At 44.6% G+C, this 22,093-nt stretch overlaps 1 long non-coding RNA gene across 1 annotated transcript in view; it reads right to left on the minus strand.

The window, feature by feature from the left end:
* The window catches only part of LOC117795218, a 37,583-nt gene extending 22,405 nt beyond the window's left edge, over positions 1-15,178 (minus strand). Inside the window, exons 1-2 of the long non-coding RNA XR_004619105.1 lie at positions 14,898-15,178; positions 14,408-14,651 (exon numbers count right to left, since the gene is read on the minus strand). This is a non-coding gene — a long non-coding RNA (uncharacterized LOC117795218). The remainder of the gene's footprint in view (positions 1-14,407; positions 14,652-14,897) is intronic.
* Positions 15,179-22,093: the final 6,915 nt, after the last annotated feature.

A 22,093-nucleotide genomic window follows, 5' to 3' on the forward strand; every position in this document is an offset into this window, starting at 1 on the left:
TCAATCCAGGGCCTTGCCTAGAACTAGGAGCAAGGAACAGTCTTTCTTCTGGAAATGCCTTGGGGACATCTTTAGGCCAGGAGGGTGAGTCTACCTAAGAACAACCCAACGCAGAAGACGTTAGAGAGACCTTAAGAGAAATAGAAGCTGGTGGTCTGCTTTGATGCTCTGGACCCAGCTGTGCGTGAAGATCTACCCACCCTGGACGTCGTAGACCAGTAATTCAATAAATTCCTCGCTCGTGCTGAGGTCACGTGGGGTTGGCTGTGACTTGCAGCCCTCATTGATACATAGGTGGCCCTGGCCATAGGGGAAGGAGAACCTCCACCTTTTATTTCGGGGGCTTCTATATCTGTTAGATTTCTCTTCGCAATGAGTATAAATTTACGTTTTAAAAATACTTCGATGTCCTTGGTCTTAATAATAAGCATAACTGGCCTGTGCCAAAGTCTTGCTATGGATCAAATACTAAACTAAGTACTTTCCACGTCTCGTCTCATGAGGCGCGTTCACTGTTCACTCTCTCCCTGGAAGACACGCACCGTCATCAGGACCATTTCCAAGATGGAAAGACTGAGCCTGGAAGGAGTTAAACAATTGCTGAAGGTCCCACATCTAACAAACAAGGGAGACTGACCTGGGACCCGTGTCCTGTCGGTCTCCAAAGACCCAGCGTCAGCCCTTCTGTATTCACTTTTAATGGTAAGAACATTCGACACCAAAAGCTTTGTACTAAAGCTCTGTCTTGTGCACTGGAAACCAAAGCCCCTGTCGCAGCCTTGTCCTTTGCTGAACATGCCTACCACAGTGCCCGGCGCCGAGGGACTCAACAAACATTTGTCGAATGAGCAAATGAATGAGTGAATAAATAAGATATAATATCGAAGACCTGAAAGAGGCCAAGGTTTGTGAAATACCCATTTCAGGCCAACATCTGAAGCATTCCTCCCAACTTCATCGGGGATGTATCTTAACAGCTCAGACATGCTTTCCAGTTGAAAACATTCATTTAATTAGCAGGCATTTTCCAAAACGGATGTGCCTTTCTCAATCACTGTGTCTGCAAGGGACATTTGTTGAAAAGGTGCCCCCCTTCCCCAGACATCAAAGCTTCTGCTCGGCAGACCTTTCTCCCCCAATTACTTCCATGGGAGAAGGACAGCCAGACAGAGGGGAAATCGGTCACAACATGCAAGATGTTTTCCCTTTGTAAAAAAGATGCTTGTGGTAGAAGGTCCTTTTGGGGGAGGTCTTTTTTAAATCTGTGTCTTTAAAAATCTGTTTCTTTTGTCGGCATAGGCCGTTTGCTGTGAACTGCTAAGAATCATTTCTCATTGAGATCTAGGTTCCCCTCCCCGAAATAGTGCCAAGAACAATCTCTAAGACACTATTTCGTTGGGTTATTTCTATTTCTTCCTGATGTTTGCAGCTCCTGGGATGGACCTTGTGGGCCCTTGTGTTCTGCTTGGATTTGACCATGTCCAACTCGGCTGGCACAGAGATTCTGTGCCTTCTTCTCCTGAGTCCTGGCAATCTAGAGCCTGGGGTGACAGTTACTATGAAGCACAGGTGGCATCTATATTTTTGAAAGATGATATTTCTTAAGTAAACACGATCCTTCAAACCCACTCTGGCATAGCTGGAGTTGGCTGAGTCGACCCTTCACCCTAAACTCTTCCATAGCTCCCCATTGCCATCTGGATAATGCGTGGCTCACAGACCTCAACTCTGCCTACTCTCTGACCTCAACTATGCCCCTCTTGGGCTCCAGCCAAGTAACTTATCTGCAGTTTCCAGCATCCTGCTTCCTCCCTTCCCCATGAGCTCCTTTGGATGTTCTCTTCCCTCTCCCTGAAACAGCCTCAGTGTCAGGTCTTGGATGAACATCACCTCCTCCAGGAAATCTACCAAGCTCCACCCCTCCAGTCCCACTGGAAGAATTAAATTAAGTGCCCTCTGAAGCACCATCACAGCATGCCCCCTCCAGCACTGACGGCCCTATTATAAATGCCCCTTTATTTCTCTGTCACCCTCACCCATCCTGGATGCTTTAAGTGAGTCTCAGAGTCTCTCTGGCATTGAGGGCACAGGCCCCCAATAAACAGTTGTTGAGGGAACAGGATAAATACATGGACGGGAGAGGCAGCATAGCATCCAGGTAGGAAGCACACGAGCAAAAGTACAGGTAGAATGATTTTTCCTCTTTGGAAGGGCTGAACTGCAGAGAGCTGAACAGGATCCTGAAGGTAGTGCCAGACCCCACACCCAACCCCAGGGTGCACAGGAGACCACATGTCCCCCACTGTGGTCCCAACAGTTTGTACCCATCAGCTTGTACCTACAAGGCAACGCCAGCCCGACAGGACTACTCACAGTTCCCTAAGCAGACTGCCCTTGTCCCACAGCCTGAACCAGAGTCAGCTTCCAAGACAAGCCACTGGGAATGAGCCTTCAAGGTCCTGGAGCAGGTCAGTGTGAGAAAAGAAGGCAAAGAAGGTAGGAAAGTAGAGATTCTTGGAAGGAGTGCTCACTTTCCTTGGCTTTGGGTTCTGGCTCTTTCTGCCCAGCAACTGCCAAAGACCCAGAGCTGAGTACAAAGGAGGCAGTGGGAACCAGGAGGCAAAGACTTAAAAACCGGGAGAGTCTTTGCCCTCCGAATCTCAGAGTCCCAGGAAAACTCCAGCTTACCCTTTGTTTTCCCTGGCCCATGTTTTCCCTTACCAGGTACATGGGCTTTGGTGTCTTTCTTCTATCAGGGAGTTGCCGTGGCCCATGTGCACGGAGTCTCTGTAGGGCAGGAAGTTTCTGCTTCTGCTCTCTCAGGATCTCAAACCGCTCTTCCGTGGGGCCATCACTCTAAGGAACTGTGAGGGGCTTCTGGCTCCATGGGTTTTCCTCATTAACAGAAAGAACGCTTTCTTGCCTCAAAATGTACGCTTGAAAACCATGCTGAGCTATTTTTGTTTGAAGCTCCCTCTCCCCGGTGTTTGGGTTCTGTCTTCGAATCCTACAGGCTGTGTGATCTTGGGCAAGTGACCTAACCTCTCTGAGGTTTGTCTGTAACGTGGGCTAATAAGAGATCCCTCTTGGGAAGTTTCAGGAAGATTAAATGAGATGATCTACACCAAGTTCTGAGCTCGAGGGAGACCACCATCTTTCCTCACTCAGATTTTGTAATCCTAAAATAGTACATTGAATAAACAAAAATAGATGTTTCTGCCTTACAGAAATGGAGAGCCTCGGCAAATGTACACGAGACAAAGACCTGGTTTACGGGGACTCCAGGATGCATCAGGAAGAAGCTATGTTATTTCTGTTGCTAATACATTCCTGATAGCCATTGTTTCCTGGTTATTTGCCTCTTTCGCTCTCATTGGCCAAGTTCCAATTTCTTGAGGTTTTTTTACTGCATTTGGAAGCTATGTTATGAAAACCTTGGAGCCTCCACGAAAATGAAAACTTCCTTTTCTTCCCCTTTCTCCCCAGAGTACGGGGGCCAAATACCCCTCTGATCTGGAGGACTGTCCAATTTCAGATGCTCTATGACAAAGATTCCTTCGGCATCAGTTGACCCACAAATTACAGTATTTAGGGATCTAAACCTTGCTTCCCGGCCTTGCCTCTCACACTGAGAAGTGGTCACGAAAAATCCTTTGATAATTCATGCATCCCATTTTGATTCAAATCATTTCACTCTGTGTTCATGGTACATCTTGTTTTGTCTTTGCTTTTTTTAACCAAAAATTTTGCTTAAAAGGTTTAAGAAAAACCAAAATGCCTTGCGTTACTACAGGGTATGGGAAGGTGTTGTAATGACACCACTAACCAAAGAATCCATTTTTTTCCTGAATGCCTGCAAGGATTTGGATAATCCCACAAAGCTCTGGGGTGAGAGGCCAAAAGACACCCACACGGGGATAAATGCATCTTTTCTAGCTCTGGCAAGCTTCGCACAAAGCCAGCCAGCCCCACAACCTCTAAAGACAGCTCCTCAGCTGGATTAATTTCCTCCTTCTCAACGTCTCTTGATATTGTTGACTATCCAGAATCAGCCCCCGAAGTGCCTGTCCACACCCTCCTCCAGAAGGCCTAGAACAGCACCTAAAAACCCGTCCCAGCCACAGTAACCAGGGGTGGAGTGCCATCTGCTGGCCGTTTTTATAAGACAGCTTCCTGCTTTGCCCACACTACTAAATGTTCCCCCATTTCAAAACTGCCAAAAGAATTTGATGGTAGCTTCAGGCATGAGAACAAATGGTTATTACTATTAATATCCTATTATTTGTAATAGGCATTTAGAAATAAAGCCTCCTCCTCTTTAACCTTTTTTTTAAGTATTTAAAGGCAAAATCAGAAATCTGGGAGAGATTGGTTCTGCTTATAATTGCTTTTATTATCGTCGTGGTTGTTGTTGTTACAGTGAATGATAATAATAAAGTCTTGGGAACTTTGGTTTTACACACTCATAATCAGGACCCCTAAATAGCGTATCATAATTTGCAAAGGGATTTATGATCCCCGGCAAGTTTACGAGAGCTTAACACAAAAAGGCAAAAAAAAGGGGGGGGGGATAAAACTGAAATGAATGAGCCCGTTTCCAAAGGAGCAAGAATGTAGCTGATGAACGTATATTTGGGGGATTAGGGTGACATGTTTCACGCGACAATAAGCATTTTTACTTAAGATAGTATGGGCTCATTTCTCTTCCCAGATGATTACATTTTTGGAGTCTATTAAAATCCAGAGGAAATACTGGAGATTCTCCTTTTTAAGGAATTTTGCCTGTTCTGAGAGAGAAAACAAAATGTGCTTCTTTCGAGCTTATTTTGCCTATATTCCTTCTGGTTTCGAACTGTGGGCTCCTGAAATTGACAGTAGGGAAAGGGATGCCTTTCTTCACAGAACCTATGACGTATTTTTATTTGTACTGTTTTCCAGGAAGCGTGTGGATGACATACAAAGGTCAGATATTCTCTAACTGCCTCGTATCCAAGTTTCCCTAACTGATGATCTACCTGAGTTTAGACAGATATTTGGGAGACGGTACAAATTGCACACACACACACGTTTATGTTTCCATCTCCACGCTTAGACGTGTCCACTCTGGAGAAAGCTTGTGCCCTGGTTGGATGTCCATAAGCTTTCTACACTGAACAAGTCGTTGGAATTCTAATAGTCCCTTTTGTTTGTACTTTGCTCAGGCTTTCAGAGGCACCCACAAGCTTCAGTCCTTTCTGCAAGAGGAGGATTTGTTAATAGTTCCTAGTATTTTCAGCTCCTTCGTTGATTTCCTTCCTTTCTAGTATTTTTAGTTCCTGAGATAAAACCTCATTTATAATAAAGTCAAGATCCCTGGAAAACATTTCGTCAATGAAACATCCAACTTTGCTATTCATTATGTTATTAAATGAATGGGTTGTGTTTTTTTTTTTCCTTGAAACCTGGAAACCCGATCCTGATTATTTAAAGGCAGACACAAAGGCAGAATTGGGTGGGTTTTTGTTTTTGTTTTTAATGTTTTAAGATGTAGAGATTTTATTTAAAATGTTTGTTCTCTCTAAAAGAGCTTTTCCAAAGGCACAAGTTTGCTAGGACCAAATCATTCACTTTAGGAACCAGGATATGTCAGCACCCGATTCGATTCCATTCTGGCGATCCTAATTAAATGTATGTCTGAGTCTCTCTCTTTACCATTGCATATTATTCATGGTCCCTGGTCTAACATGTTGAAATTTTGAGGCATGATCAAATAACATTTTTTAATTGAAACTAGTCAAATAAGAAGTTCTATTTCTTTTCTCTTTCAAAAAAGTTCTATTTCTTCACAGGGTTCTTTCATTATCTTCCCCCCCCCCCCGAAATTTGGGGAGGTTTCCGCAATCATCTTACATTTGAAATACCAGCTGCTAACTTCAACCCAATTTTCTGCTCTGTTTGAAAAGGATTTTTTGTTTGGATTTAGTGGGGTTAGGATTGAGAAAGAGAGAGTGTGCACAGAAGATAGAGAAAAAGACAGAGAAAAGCACACAAACAGTTTTGCTTTGAAGTTGCTACCTAATTACTGTTAAGATCTATCAAAATGTACTGAGAGAGCGGGTTCCTTGCTCAAATCTGATGAATGAACAGGCAAGCAGCATCTAGGAAGATTTTTAAAAGGAATGGATCAAATTAAGAACACAAAGAAATGCAACCAAGGTAGACTGAAAGATGTTGTGGTTTCTGTTGTTTATTTGTAGAGAGGCATCAGAAAGGAGGAGGAAGGCAGGACAGTGAAAGAAGGGAAAATGGAAAAGAAAGAAGTATATGTAAGAGGGTGAGAAAGAGGGGAGGGAGGGAGGGACGGAGGAAGGAAAAGAGAGAGGGAGGGAAGGGAGGAAGGAGAGAGCGAGGGAGGAAGGAGAGGGAAATAGGGAAAAACATTTACCGAGCTGTTTTATCTTTGTGTGTTCTCCTATTCGAAGCCGTGTCCTTGGTGCAGAAATTAAACAATTACGTATAAAACACAGAAAGAAGGGAAACACAGTTTCCCTTTTTCATTTCCTTTGTTGGAATACTGGTTTGGTACATCTGAAGAGAAAATGGGCTGCAAAGTTGGAGAATTTTTCTTCTTTCAGCAATGATCAAACTAGCAAGTCTCTTTCAGCCCAAGTTCCTAATGTCACAGTGCCCCCTGGAGTATCGCCTGGAAGGGACCCTAACTTTCAGCTGGAACTACCGTCCCCACTCTTTACTTGTTTTTCTTACAATGGGGAGGGAAGGGGGGGAAGGGGGGATTGGAAAATTTTTAAACAATCTCAGAACCTTTTGAAGAGCTGCCTCTGGCCAGGGGAAAGGAGGATTTCGAGAAATAACTTCCGATTTATTTCAGATAGTTAGGAGAAGGGAGCAAGAGGGAATAAAACCCTTCTCTTCGTGTTTTTTTTTTTTTTCCTTCCCCCTTACCCCCTTAATCCTATTTTAGTTGAGGTCTGACCTTGGAAATTTCCAAAGACTTTAATCTCCTATACTCCAAATTGCTAAAGGGAGCTGAAAGAGAGAGTGTATGCTTGTGGGTAAAAGAGGTTTAAAATTGTTTATTTATGAATGGGTTAGACTTTCCTGATACTAAGAATGTTAACTAGTTCATTAGTTCGTAAATTTAAATCATTTCCCCCCCCTTTCCTTTTTTTTTTTTTCTCAGACAAATCCATTCAATCATTAAAACTCAGCTGAGAAAAATGATCTTAAGCTATGCCTTCTGCCTCTGGGCAGGTCTGACCCACTCAAACGTTAATATTCTCAGATAGCTAGGAAATGCCATTTGGTATTTTCTATAACTACATTGCTCTTCTCCAACCGTCCCCCCCTTTCCAGAGAAAACAAATTACCTTCATGTCAAAATAGGGGAAGAAGGCAGAAAACAGGAGAAAAGAGTCATTTCCCAAAATATTTTCGAGATATAAAAGAAATTCATGCTCTATGCAGATCTCAAATTTGGGGAGGTACGAACTCACTGAAATCATTAAGTATTTCATTTTTCAGATGAAAGGCTCTCATTTTGCAATACCGAGTAGAGTTCTGATGTAATTTGAAGTGTCACTTTGGAGGGGTTTGGGTGATTAAGTCTTTTTCATTTTTTTCATTAAAGGGCCGATTTTCCTGATGTGGGTTATAACTTCGTTCCAATCTGAAATTTCACCCACCCCTCGCTCCCCCCTCGGAAAAGGTCTATATGTATGACTGATTTTGAAAGAATAACAAACCCAGTTGTATACTTATTTTTTTTAACTGCTTTTGATTTTATTGACCTACGAAATGCAAAACCACTTTACTATCATTCTCAAAGGTCCATTTTAAATCGTGAGATACGTCAAGGTATAATTACATTTAAAACATTTGGTAATTATAGGAAGAAAGACTAGAAAAATGGCTTTTACAAAAAAAGGATTATGGGAAGCAATTGACTCTCAAGAAATGTCTGTCTTTTATAAAGTTCATAATGTCCCAGTAAATTCTTTTAAGTTAATAAACATTTTCAACATTGAAGAGCTTTAGAAAGCAACCCCCCAATCTACCACGACACATACACACACAGAAAAGGAACCTAAAGTCTTTTAAAATATGCGTGTGTGCGTGTGTGTTTTGTTGTTTTTGAGAGAGAGACCTCAGAAACGGAAATATTTCTCAGGAAATGTCAAACATGAATGTCTACATAATATCTACATGAAATAATAAATCAAAATCAGCTTTTTTTATCTGACAAAACACAATCAACGGGTCTGGGACATTATTTTTGTGCATGTTTTTTAGCTCTCAAAATACCCAATAATAGATAATGTCCTATTGGGAAAGATAATGTGTGTTTTCTTGTACCTTGGTGGGAAAAATATTTTTTTTGCCCTCTGTAAAGGAAATTAGATATATATTGGGGGGGGGGAGAATATAATGTTTCACTGTGATACGATCCAACAAAAACCCAGGAAACTCAAAGTCCGACTGATGTTCTGCTAAAAATTCACACCATTGTGCCCCTTTTCTGACAACAGATTTAAGAGCCCAGAATGTCTGGGGGAACCTCAAATTTCCTGACTGCCAACCTCTCATGTCTAAACACCAAATTGTTATTTAAACATTCGCCGGCCTTACGAGGGTTGCCATTTTTTTTTTGTCCTTTTGTTTCTCCATGTATATTTTTTATCTTTGCTGATACTTGTTTCGTCTCACCTGAAATGTATATATTGCATTTTAACCCCGGTGACTGAACGCTTTCTGGGGAAACTGAATTCCTTTTTCAGTGAGAAGAGAACAAGAAAGGAAAAGAATCATAGACTCATGGGGCTTCCAAGCTGAGGGAAACTACCAAGGATATAGAGCAAATAAAAAGGACAAGAGAGATTGAATGCAAAGGTGGAGAACTGGTGGTGGGGGGGTCTCCCAAATTTGTCAGCGCGCCCAGAAAAACATTAACCGTCAGGGAGTCACACCTTTATGAAAGTTCTAGTTACAAAATCAGATTCTAGAGCCCAACACGCTGTCAGGAGCCCTTTCTAAATATTTAAGCTCCCCAGCTCCGCACCATTTGTGGATTCCAGATCATTAATTTACTACTGGATTGTTAATTACGGCGGAGTAATGGAAAACCGGGGCTTATAGATTTTATGGACGCTGCTTCTGTACCAGTGACTGTTGCTACTTTCAGGGACTAGAAGCTTAAACTTTAACTGCATTTTAAGTATTTGGGGCTGGGGCGAAAGGGGCTGTGAGTCGATGCTTTGAGCTGGTAAGTAGTTAGTTATTAAAATGGGCTTTGAAGCTCTCTCTTGGTGTATGTCTGCATATTTTAAGGGTCCCAGCAAAAAAGCTTTTTTTTTTTTTTTAATGCACCTAATTTGGATTTCATTGAATTTTCTGCATGCAATGATGTTAGGATATTTTGGTGAATTTAATTCCCCCAACCCCTCTGTATGAAAGAAAAGAAACTCTTTCTTGAAGAGATTTAAAAGGGAAGAAAAATCCTTTTTAAAAGGCTTAAGGGAGAGGGGGTGAAGGAAATCAGTGGTAAGGAGGCTTTATTTTCTAAAGCTCAAATTCCAAAGAAGGAGGACTGTCTATGTAAGAACTGAAACTAATTTACCTGAATTCCTTTGTCACTGCCTGGCTCTTGACTAGTAAATGATTCTTTTCACTAGCCAATAAAGGCAAATCAAAAGCATGTTTGAAATGGACGGGTGGTGCCACGCAGTTCCCCCCAGATGGAAAGCCCACTGGCCGTGCCCTGTTTGTTTTGGTTTCCCCAGGAGGATTTTCAAAGAGGGTGCTGGGGTTTGGGCCACCCTACTCCCATAGGGAAAAGAGGGGACTCCTTGCCTCCGATCCGTGGACAAAACTGCCTTTTTGGTACTACCCAGAACAGAAAGAGAAAGTACCTGCCTACATACAAGTCAGATCCACAAACCCGTAGATGCTTGGTTTTTGTTTCGCTCTCAAAGGCTGTTTTAGGATCTCTGCCAATATGAGGGGTTGGGGAAGTGTTCGTCACTCTTCAGAAAACAGCTCAGACTTTCTGCACCTTAATATCCCTACCTTTGTACAACAAGGGCAGTATTCACTGCCTTCCATCCTGGAAAACATCAGAGAAGGGGAGGACCTTAAAAGCAAGTAGCTATACAAAAAATACCGTGATTTAAACACAAAACTAGGACAGCCCCTTCCACTCCTGACATCTCGCTGGTCTGGATGACAAAGAGTGTATATGAGAACCGCATAAAAAGTGCCTAAACGTTATTACTCATAAGCAAAAATACCTAAGTCAGAGGAGGCATTCAACAGTGAATATTTAATCCTGATAGAGGTCACAGCTTTTCAAGCTCGCTCTTTCCATCTTGAAACTGGAATTGTGAGAAACCAAGTACAGGAAGAAATGAAGATAAAACTTCTCAAAATTCACTGTCCCTGGATTTTCCACGCTCGAGTGAGGTTTTTGAGGCCCTCTTTCCAGATGATGACATGCCCCCGATTGAAAAATGGATGAATTAATAAAGCTTTTCACTGTTCTCCCATCCAAATTGGATTGGTAACCCAATTTGACTGAGTGCTTAGAAATTAGTCAATAAGGCAACTAATTAATAATTTGACTAGGAGGGAAAAAGTCAATTTCTCAGCCACACACAGATGTAAGTCAGGAAACATCTTAAGGCGCCTCATGACACAATTCCAGCAATACCTTGTTGCACTGAAAATCCGCGGGCTGAGTTAAAACAAGAATTCTGGGTTCAGTTCATTTTGTATAAGTCTTTTTCTGCCCAATGGAATGGTATCTTGGAGAAAAAGAATGGGCAGAGGGGGAAAAAATGCTGTGAGCTGGAATTAATTTAATACTAGATATAGTAACAATGTATATATTTATAAACTACATTGTATATATGCACTGTATACATTGCACTGTAATAATATAATCACAGTACCATGAGCATTTCCTGCATCCTAGGTACTGTGTTAAGTAAGTACCTTGAATACCTTATCTTAGTTCATGCTTATAGTCCCATAGTGAGGTAGGCACTATGATCCCCATTTTACAGGTCAGGAAACTGAGTCCCAGAGAGCTCAGCCACTTGTCAACTGAGACCATACAATAGTAAAGAAAACAGCAAGATTTTGAACCCAGACCCATGATTCCAAACCCTGCCTTCCAATTCCTTGCCTCTGTGAGCATGGGGGAAACTAGCCAGGGGATTTGCTGCCAATTTTCTTCCTGCTTGGGGAAACTTGAATTGCTTCTAAGACTGACCCTAATTTGCTGTGTGGCAGTGGACAAGGCATGTCCCTCTGAGCCTCAGTTTCCCCTGGACAAAGTCAGGGAAGTTCTCCAAGAATAGCTCCATAAAATAACCTTACCATCCAACGCTCCTGACTCAACCAAGAAACATGTTCTTAAGTAGTGATCAGGTGTTCCGTCTGTACCCGGAGATGCCGAAACTCAAAGAGACACCAGGATTTTTAAAACCTGGGATGGATTTAAAATCTGGATCTCTTACGAGATAATTGAGAGAAGTTTCATGATTTAGTTGTGAAGAGCAAAAGCCACCTGGGTTTGCATCAGGCTCTACCACTCACTGGGAAAGTGGGGCTTCACCTCTCTGAGCCTCCATGTCCTCGTCTGGGAAACCAGGATAAGGGGAATATGGCGGAGACGTTGTGGGTTCGGGTCCAGGCCGCCACAACGAAGCAAACATCGCAATAAAGAGTCAAATGAATGTTTTGGTTTTCCAATGCCTATAAAAGTTACGTTTGCGCTATACCGTAGCCTACGAAGTGTGCAAGAGCGTCATGTCTTTAAAAAATGTACATATCTTAATTAAAAAAACACTTTCTTGCTAAAAAATGCTAACCATCAGCTGAGCTTTCAGCGAGTCATAATCACAGTTCACAGATCACCACAACAAATGGACCAATAATGAAAAAGTTGGAAATGTTGCAAGAATTACCAAAACATGACATGGACACACAAAGTGAGCACAGGCTGGTGGGAAAATGGCACCAGCAGACTTGATTCGACACTAGGTGACCACGAACCTTCCATTTGTAGAAAACCCCCTATCTGCCAAGTGCAAGACGTGAGAGGCAGAGTAAGACGAGTCGTGTCTGTATTACTGATACAGACGTACGTACATACCCAGGGGTTACAGGAGACAATGCTTTACGTAGTGTGCCTGGGACATACAGAGGGCTCAGTGAGTGTTACTAGGATGAGGCTGAGGATGGTGGGGGGGTGTGGATGGGGACGGTGGGAATGATGGCAGGCAGTGGTAACAATGGTGAAAATGGTGATGAAGGTGATGCTGATGGTGATTGTCACGATGGTGGTGGTGATGGTCCTAACAGGGAAGGGCATGATGGAGATGGTGTTAACTGATTCCATGTACAGCTGGGGAAACTGAGGCCCCAAAGTTATATACTAATAACCAGCGGAGCTGAGATAAGAAATCCACGGCCCCAGTGCTGGCCCATCGCCTCCTCCATTGCTAAAAATAAGTGGAGTAGGATTTGGCTGAAGGGAACTGGGAACTGGGAACGGGAGGTCATGTCGGCCTCCTCTCCACCCCTGGCTCATTTTACAACACTGGGGAAATCACGGTCCTCACCTGACCTCATTCACTGCCTTTTAAGGATGATACCACCTCCTGACGTTTAAGTGAGAGGTAAGGGAGGAAGGTGAGTTCCAGAAAGCTGCTCTTTAACCAGGAGCTCCCACCGACCCTCTTGCCACTGGGCCCACACTGCATTTTGAGAAATTCTCCCTAGGGGAGTTGATTTACTTTCTGGTTTCAGCCCAAGAGACAAAATAACCTATTGAATCGGTCCATTCAGTTTTCCAGTTGGGGCTAAGTGGTCCCGCAAGGAGCTTGTGATCAAGCCCGGGAGAAACCAGGGTTGAAGGGAAGGAAGAGGACAAGAGAGGTAAAAAATTCACATGGCTCACGTCAAGTAGGAACAGCAGAATTGTTATTTTAGATCAGCCAAATCCCCAAAGAACAGTGAGTTCTCCTAATAATGAGAGAGATATTGGTTTTAGGATTCAAAGGAGCTCCACTGCCAGGGCACACCTGCCACCAGGGCCCCAAGCTAACCAATCAGAAGCACAGCTGATGCTGTTTCCCCTAAGGTCTCCTGGCAGACATTGCTAACAGATACCAGAGTTCTCCACGGAGCCCCAAGCAGCCTCCCAGGGCTCCTCAAACATGGAGCTCTAGCGATGCAGCCATGAGCAATCGATCCGAGTGGACACAGTGATGAAAATGATTTTCCACTTGACATGGAGCAGGACCAATAAATGATTCATAAGGCCTGTGAATGCTGAAAAGGCCATTAAGAGACCAGGCCAAAGGAGGGGTTACCCTGCAAAACTCAGGTGGCCTCAGCTGGATTTAGGCCTCCTTGTCTGGTCACAGTCCAAACACTGCGGCTGGCATTTTATTCATCCATCCATTTGTTCGCTCATTCATTCGTTCCCTCACCCCCCACTCCCCTCCTCAGTCAGCCCTTCATTCCCTCTATCCCTCATTTTGTAATTCAACCAATATTTACTTCCTGTGCATTCTATGTGCCAGGCACTGTCCTGGCTGTCGGAGGCATAAAAACAAACAAGACCAACCCAGCCCTGTCTACACGGAGTTTATAATCTCACACAAAAAGCAAAATTTAACAATTACACAAGTAATTATTTCTTTCCTGTAAGATCACTGCCACAAGGGAGAAATACTGGATGCTTCTGGAGACACAGATTAGCCTAGTGGGGGAAGGAATGAGTGCCCCTCCCAAACATGAGCTGAGTGTGACCCTCACGTGCTAGAAACCCCTCGGTGGCTGCCCCCTGCCCTCACATTGACCTCCAAGCCCCCCACCGTGTTTGGGCCCTGCCCACCTGTCCACCTTGCCCCACACCAGCCTTTCTCACTGAGGAACCCAACCCAGACTAAATGCACAATTTCTAGAATGGGAAATACTAGAAAGTACACCCCATATGCACAGAAACGAAGCATGTTCTGTTCCCTGCTGCATCCCAAGTGCCCAAGGTCCTTGGCACTAGGCCAGGCACATAAGATGAACTTGAGAAATGTTGTAAATGTGCAAATGAGTGATTCTTTGACCCCGCCCTTGGCACAGTGCCTAGCACAATGCCCTGAATGTTTCAGTGTTGGAAGAGGGGAGGGAGGGAAAGACGGAGGGAGGGAGGGAGGGAGGGAGGGAGGGAGGAAGGAAGGAAGGAAGGAAGGAAGGAAGGAAGGAAGGAAACATCTTATGAGTAGTAGGGAAAGGTCATGCCCTAAACCAAGGCTTTCAAAGCTCTAATTCCCATACAAAAAGACCCAGTCATTCTAAATCATTTCAAGTACAAATTATTTTTAAAGAGAGAGAGGTTCATACTCACCAGCCTGGCAACACAGGGTCCAGTAGTGGGAAGAAGGAGGCCTGACTCTAAGCAAGATGGGTGGGGCCCATTAGGATGCTTCCAGCCAAAAAGCATTTGTGTGGCCTTCTAATTTCTGAAAGCTCTTGGCGGGCCTAACTGGCTCCAGACGCAGTCTCCTGCAAAGGTCTCCTCTTTGCAGTTCCTCAGCACCTCAGGCAACTAACCCCAAGCTCGGCCATCTGTTGGGCCTCAGTTTCCTCATCTGTAAAATGAAGTAATTGGGTTAGATCGTCTCTAATACAACCCTAACACCGTGAGTCTGTCTTAAGATCTCTTCTTGGAGTCCCTTCCTGACCACCCACCTCACCTCCCAAAACATTAACAATAATTATTATGATAATAGTAATTACCACTTATTGAAGCTCTTTTGATTTCACAGACACAACTGTCCTAAATGTAGATTTTTGATCTCCGTTTTACGGCATTGAAGTTCAGAGAGGTTATGTACCTTGTCCAGAGTAACACAGCCAGGAAAAGCTGGAATTTGATCTTCGACTTGTCCAAACCCAAACTCTCGCTTCCCCCACTCTGTCCACAACTCTACAGGCGCTGGCAGAGCTGGTTATTTACTGAACACACAGATTCCTCGTAAGCCGGCAAGGCAGGCAGAAAAGCGGAAGGAAGGTGTTTGTGGTGGCAACAGCGTTATTTTCTGCCCTGCCTCCCTTTTTCCTTTTTTTTTTTCTGGTCAAGGTGTCTCTCATACGTAACAGCTTTGACAGCCGTTCTTCCCCCATCGGGTTCTCGTTCTCAATGGCAGCGGTCACGTGTGACCCAGGTCACATGACCCAATCCCACACTATCCTAGAACAGCACTCCACCGCCTTGGCCACAGCGATTGGTGATTGGTTCAAGTAGCAAACATGTGACCCAAGACGGCCAATCAGAGTCCTCCTCTGGTCTGAAGTCGGGACCGGGAAGCTCTCCCTTTCCTCTAGCGCTGTGAGGCTCAGGTGGTAGAGGCCTAGAGTTTCCCGTGACCTTGACCGACGGCCACCTCCCCCCACCCCAGAGCCATGAGAGGGAAGCTCCTACCAGAAAGAAGAATGTGGCCAACAGAGAAGACAAGATGAGGGACGGAGGAGCCCTCAGCCCTCAGATGGGCTGCTAAGACCAGCGCCACACCTGTCCTGCCCAGTCCCTGGGCCAGTGCGGGCTTGAGCTGCCATTCTGCCACTTGCAATAAAAAGAATCCTAAGAGAATTCCTTGACCGGCCTTGCATAGTTGTGATCCTATCCCACCGCACACACAAACACACACACAAACACACACACACACACACACCACATCTGCTGCTTAGAACTTTGAAACATATGGAAAAAAATATATAAAGAGGACAGGGAGAAGTATTGGGGAAAAAAGGGACCCCAAGTCACCGCTGCCTTCCGACCCAGTCCTAGCTCCGTCTTTGACCCATAGCCTAGCTCGAGCATTGATTGATGTCATCTGGGTCGAGTTCCCCCAGAAAATCATGGCTCCTCTGTACCAAACAGCTGCCACCATTTCTACTCTAGCTCATTAATTGTCGTAATAACCGCACAAAATAGAAAAGCTACGCCCATTTTGCAGGGGAGAAAACTGAGGTTTAGAGCAACTAATTTGTCACACCGTAAGTGGAAAACCATGGAGATTTGAACTCCAATTATGTAACTTTAAAATCTACCCTTTAGAGCAGACCTTGTTCTCCACCAATGACACATAGGCTTGGATGTCAGCACTTTCTGTGGCGTTTTTCTCTCCCCTCTTACTGCTCTGATTTGTCAAGGGGGTTGCCTGAGCCTAGAGGTTCTAGAATCAACCGCAGGTGCATCCTGTTCCGTGGGGAATGTCCTTTCTGAAGCTCCAGGCCTTGTAGGTAGCTTGATCCTAAGGGGAGCTATTCTCGGGGCAGAGGCCAATGGCACCCAGCAGGCTCCCTTTACCTCCAAGAATCAGCACCTCTGTGTGCGGAGGGCAGGTGGGTCAGCCCACCTGTTAATACAAAAGTGAAGGTAGGAAAATGAGGGTGTCTGAAGGATACAAAATGAAGCAGGACAGAGACCTTTGAAAGCAGGGAGGATGAGAAAGATGACAGATAGTACTCCTGTTATTACACTGCTTTGAACCCCAATTCAAAAGCATTTCTAAGCCTCTGCTCAGCATTACTTTTCATCCTGGAGGGGAGAGACGGAGGTTCTGACAACCCTGTCTTCCAGGTTTGTTACTGAGTCAAGAAAGAGAGTAAAAGAGAAATTAGGAGTCAGTCGATCCTTCTATTTTTCTCATAGCTACCTGTACTCAGGCTATCCGTTCACTGGATAGGTACTGAGTACCTACGATGTGCCAACCGCTGTTCTAGGCACTCAGGACACAGCTGTGAAGAAGACAGCTTTCCCAAAACCATCTTTCTGAACCAGACATCTGATCATGTCATGCTCCCTGCCTAAACCCTCCAGTGGCTCCCCATTGCCTGCAAGTCCAAAGGCCTCACTGTCGCGGACAAAGCATCTCATTGTCTGGCTTCTTCGGGTCCATTTCTTTCACTTGATTCTTTCAAATCCAGGCTGTGTCTGTACCAAAATGATTGCAGGGCCCCTGGCCCCGGGCGTCTGAGTCTGCTGCCCCCTTTACCCAGAGCAGCCTAACCCCAGTGCCCTCTGCACATTCGCCAGCTGCCTCACTCTTATTTAGCCTTCAGCACAGCTGTTACCTCTTCAGGAAGCTTCCTTGATCCCCCTTCCCCACCAGCATTAAGCATCTGCACACAATATTGTTGTCTTGTCAGTCTTATATCTCTTTTTCTCCTCTCTGGTCACACAAAATCCTTCCTCCTTTGGAGAATGCATTCCATGGAGTTCAGGTAAGATTCTTCAAATCCTAACTTTGCCACCTAAGAACTCAGTGGTGTTGGGCAAGTAAGTGACTTACCCTCTTCGAGGTTCAGATTTCTCATTTGTAAAATAGGATTAAAAATGCACCCGCCTCCTTGGGTTATGGTGAGGGATAAATGAGATTATATATGCGAGATGCCTATATGTAGATAGGGGCCGGCACCCAGCGGTAATCAGTAAATGTTAGCGGTCTCTGGGATGGTATTTAAAGTGAAGACATAGTATCCTGGTTAGCAGCTGAAATTGCACGGTACCAAGAGAAGGGACACTTAGTTAGCATTCCTAGCTCTGTCATTTACCAGCAGTCCTGGGGCAAGTCACTTGCCATCCCCAGCCCTGGCTTCATCCTGCATCAAGTGGGGATAATACCACTGAGCCTGCCTCTTCGGGTTGTTTTGAGGATCAAAATGACATAATGAGATCGTATTCATGATGGTTAGGATTTGACAGGCACAAAATACTGAATATGTGAAAATTTTGTTACCATAATTACTATTATTCTGGTGGTGATCCCAACCTAAATTCTTAATATTTCACTCTTCCCAGCTACAAGAGTCTCATTGGTTTCTGGATCATCGGTGTAGGAGTCAGGATAGGTTTGCAGCTGTAACAAACAACCACTGTGTCTAAGGAACTTACAATGAAAGTGTATCACCTGCTTATGTCACGGTGGACTCTGGTGGCAGGTTGGGGGACTCTTACCTCTTGCCATTCAGAGACCCAGGCTCCTCCATCTGGGCAATGCTGCCATTTCCCACACTTAGCCTCCAAGGTCTCCATGAAAGCTGGAGGAAAAGACTAGAACAGGGTCAGCACACTACAGCCTATGGGCCAAATCTAGCCCACCACCTCTTTTTGTAAATAAAGTTTTATTGGAACAGAGCCATGTTCATTCATTTACCTACTGACTATGATTTCTTCTGTGTTACCCTGGCAGAGTTGAGTAGTTGTGACAGAGATTGCATAGTCCAAAAAGCCAAAAATATTTTCTATCTCCACAGGAAAAGTTTGCTGACCCTTGAACAAGAAGATCACACAGGGGTTTTATGGCCTCGTCTGGAAGGGAGCATGCATCACTTTCGTCCACACCCCATTGGCCAGAACTCAATGACATGGCCCCAGTTGCAAAGAAAGCTAGGAAATGTAGTCTTCCTGTGTGATGAGGAAAATGAAGCAGATTTTGGTGGTCGGGTGGTCATGTCTCCGCCACCATCCATTCTTTGATTTGACAAATCTATATTGAGTACCTAGTAAGTATAAGGCACTTTTTGAGGCCCTGGGGATAAAAAAAAAGAAAGATGAATGAGACAGGTTATGTATTATGAGCAGCTCACTCTGACTTACAGGTCAGTGGTATACCCGTATACAATAGTAACGATAGCAGTCACTTGCTAAGTTTAATGTATGTTGTCTCGCTTAATTGACACAACAATCCTAAAAGGTCAGATCTATGATTCCCATTTTTCAAATGGGGACCCTGAATCTCAGGCGTATCACATTCCCAAAGTCACACGGCTGGTCATTGGTAAAATCAGGATGCAAATGCAGATCTTTGGGACTCCAAAGCTTGACTCCAGCATTCAGCTCAACAGCTCCTTCAGTTACAACTGTGAAGAGTGTTGCTGGCGAGGCACATAGACAGGGTATGCTGGGAAGGGCCCCTGTGTCAGTCAGGATCCCAGCAGGGAATGGGTAGTACCCTCAAAGGAACCTACCTAAGGAGAGTTGAATGCGGGGACTCTGCAGAGGTGTGGGCAGGATTAAGGGAACCCACAAATTTGGGTGGTACACCCATGGACCAGCAATAGTGGACAGCTGTCACCACTTCTAGGCCCAATAGGGCAAGGGTTGGGATGGTGCTACTGGTGCCTGGTAAGTAAACGCTGGACCCATGGAAGTGGGGCCACTTGATAAGAAGCCATTGCAAGAATCATAGTAAGGTAGAGTGAGAAGGGGGATGTAAATGCCTTGGCTTCTTTCCTTCCCCTCCAGTCACCTCCTGTTGGCCAAACCCAACAGAAAGAGGGAACTGAGCAGGGCAGAGAAGGACAGAGAATGGGCTGGGGGAGGAGGCCAAATGAGGAATGATCATCATAATCCCTGAGCCAGTCTGGAGACAGGTCTCAAGGTAGACCCAGAGAAATTATATGTGCCTTTGGATATACATGGATGAGCACAAAATTCACAGTCTTGGGCTGGTTAGACCATCTTCTTCAACGTCACTCACTCACAAGACGTTTTCCTTTGTGCTACAGCCGATGTATCTGCTGAGATGGATGCAGGGTCCCCGCACCTTATCTGCCCACCATCTTTCATCCATTGTCTTTCACGGTCACTGGAAAGACGGGGCACAGTGGGTTCAGGGAATGGCCTGTCTCTCACTTTGGGGTGTGTTACTCAACCTGGGAAACTGTAAGTAGCCAACTTCAGTCTCAGACTAAGCAACTCTTCAAGGGGTCATTCTCCCTGAATTTTGGATTCAAGTCCTGCCAGTTGCCTGCCACCTTCAAGGGTCTGTCCAATCGGAAGGAGTTTCAGCATGTGGCTTTTTAGTCTACGCCCCTAAAGTCCTTCTTCCTCTTCAGAAGAGTTGCAAGTGGGCACCTACTGACCATGCAAAAGAGGATCCAGTCATGCTGGCCTCTGGCCATGCAGGCCTGTGGGGGGTACTAAATAGTCAATTCTCAGCTGGCCAGAATTTCCCATGATGCCTTAAGGACCATCATTTTGCCACATCCTCTACCGTTGTCTGTATCTATGGATTGAAGCTGCTATAATAAAAGACAGAGGGATGCCTGCTAATTATTTCCATTTTGTGGGCTTTCAAGTGCTTATCTTCACCATACTATTCTCATGGGATTTAATTTAGTGGAGTGTTTTAATTACCTAGAAACTCTGAAACATTAGTAGTGTTTCCCTGGGTGAGCGTGGTGATTCCTGAATGGGATGACTAAAAATAAATCTATTTTTAGGAGAGAAAACTGGCTCTCTTCCTCTCTGTCAAATCCAGTTAGCTTCTTTCACCGACCAAAATGTAGCACTGAATGTACCAGAACACCATTGCTTGGTGCCCATCTGTGATCTGAAGTCCTGTTGGTGGAGCAGTACTGCCTGGTGGGTAAGAACGTGAACTCTAGAATCAGAAAAACCAGCTGTGTGACCTTGAGGAAGCCACCTGAATTGCTGGAGTTGATTTTCTGATAGATAAAATGGAGACCCATGGTTGACCTAGTTGGTGTCCTAACTGTTCTAATTGTTCTGGGCATTCTCCTGAAAAGCAGAGCCTAAGTCACAAACCTGTGTGCATAAATTTATTGGAAAAGCAATTCCAAGAAGCAGAAGTGAACAAGTGAGGAAGAGGGGGGAAAAAGTCAATTTTCTAAGTGCATTATCATGGTCTCTGCCATAGGCAACATGGTCTCTGCCATAGGCAACAGGGTCTCGATTTTGTAAGGACTTTCTGAGAAGTGTACAGAATGCATCCTGTGGGGGACAGGAGGCTGGGGTATTTCTTCAAGGACTCTCATTGTCCATTGGTTAGTCCCTGCACTTCTCGACAGAGCTTGGGTGCCACCAAGCAGGCTCTTGGGACATCAGAGAAGGCCCTGGGACAAATGCAAAGTAGAGGGAGTGACTCCTTGAGATTGTCATCATGAGGTGTGTCTGAGTTCACAGGGCACTGTCCACCACAATGAGGCTGAAATAAGAATGGACTGGAGGAGATGTGAAAAGGAGACCAGGGTGCCTGTGACACCTACACAGAATTCTTCTAATACAGAAATGAGACGATGGCGACTCCTGGTAGATAGTACGTGCTAGAGTAACAGCCGCACGTGGGAGTGTTGAGTAGCTTGGTGATTCCACAGATACTGCATGATCAACTCAAATCAACAAATGCGTTTCCTCTTGTGTGCCAACCCTGGGCAATTGCAAGTTGGCTGCCAGAGCCCTGCTGTGGCAAGGATTCTGAGACAGCATCTGAGCTCAGTAGGAAAGAGTTCGGTGATGGATTATTGATGTCTGCTGTGAGAATGGGGTGGGAGGCAGTGGTACAGTACTAGGTATGTAGATTTGTAATATGGCTGCTAATCTTCCATGACCAATATTTAATATGTACTGTTTCCTTCTTCATATCTTCCCTTTCACACCTAGAAATTAAGTCTCCAAATCTGTAAACAATGAAGATAAGGCTATGCTTGACCTTCTTCTATGCTTGACCTTTAGGACCTTGAAATCATAAATTTGAAAGTGTGTTGGAAAGATAGAAGGTGTACATAAATGAGAGCATTTCCCAGCCAACTGCCTCCTCCCCACTGAGTGCAGAGGAGCCCTTGGGAATAAGGCAGCTCTCTAAGCCCACAAACCTGGTTCCCTTCTGACTACTTACATGCACTGAATGAGATCGATTGACGGCATGGAGACCCTTATTTGGCAATGATCCTTGTAGCCAATAAGTTGCTTTTTATTGCCCTTTCTTGTGGCGAAATAGCACCTTGAATTTCCTTTGTGGACTCCTCACACACTCAGACTATCTGGTTGGATCTATCTTGCTGCAGAAATGGGGCCTTAATTGGTCTAAGCCAGGAGTCAACAAACTACAGCCCATGAGTGAGTCACCTGTTTTTGTAAATAAAGTTTTATTGAGATACAGCCATGTCCATTCATTTATATAAAATGGCCTATGACTTTTTTCATACTATAACAGCAGAGCCGATAGTTGCAATGGAGATTGTATGATTTACAGCCTAAAATATTTACTGTCTGGCCCTCTAA

Source organism: Ailuropoda melanoleuca, chromosome 12 (assembly GCF_002007445.2).
Source record: "Ailuropoda melanoleuca isolate Jingjing chromosome 12, ASM200744v2, whole genome shotgun sequence".
Taxonomy (NCBI): Eukaryota; Metazoa; Chordata; class Mammalia; order Carnivora; family Ursidae; genus Ailuropoda; species Ailuropoda melanoleuca.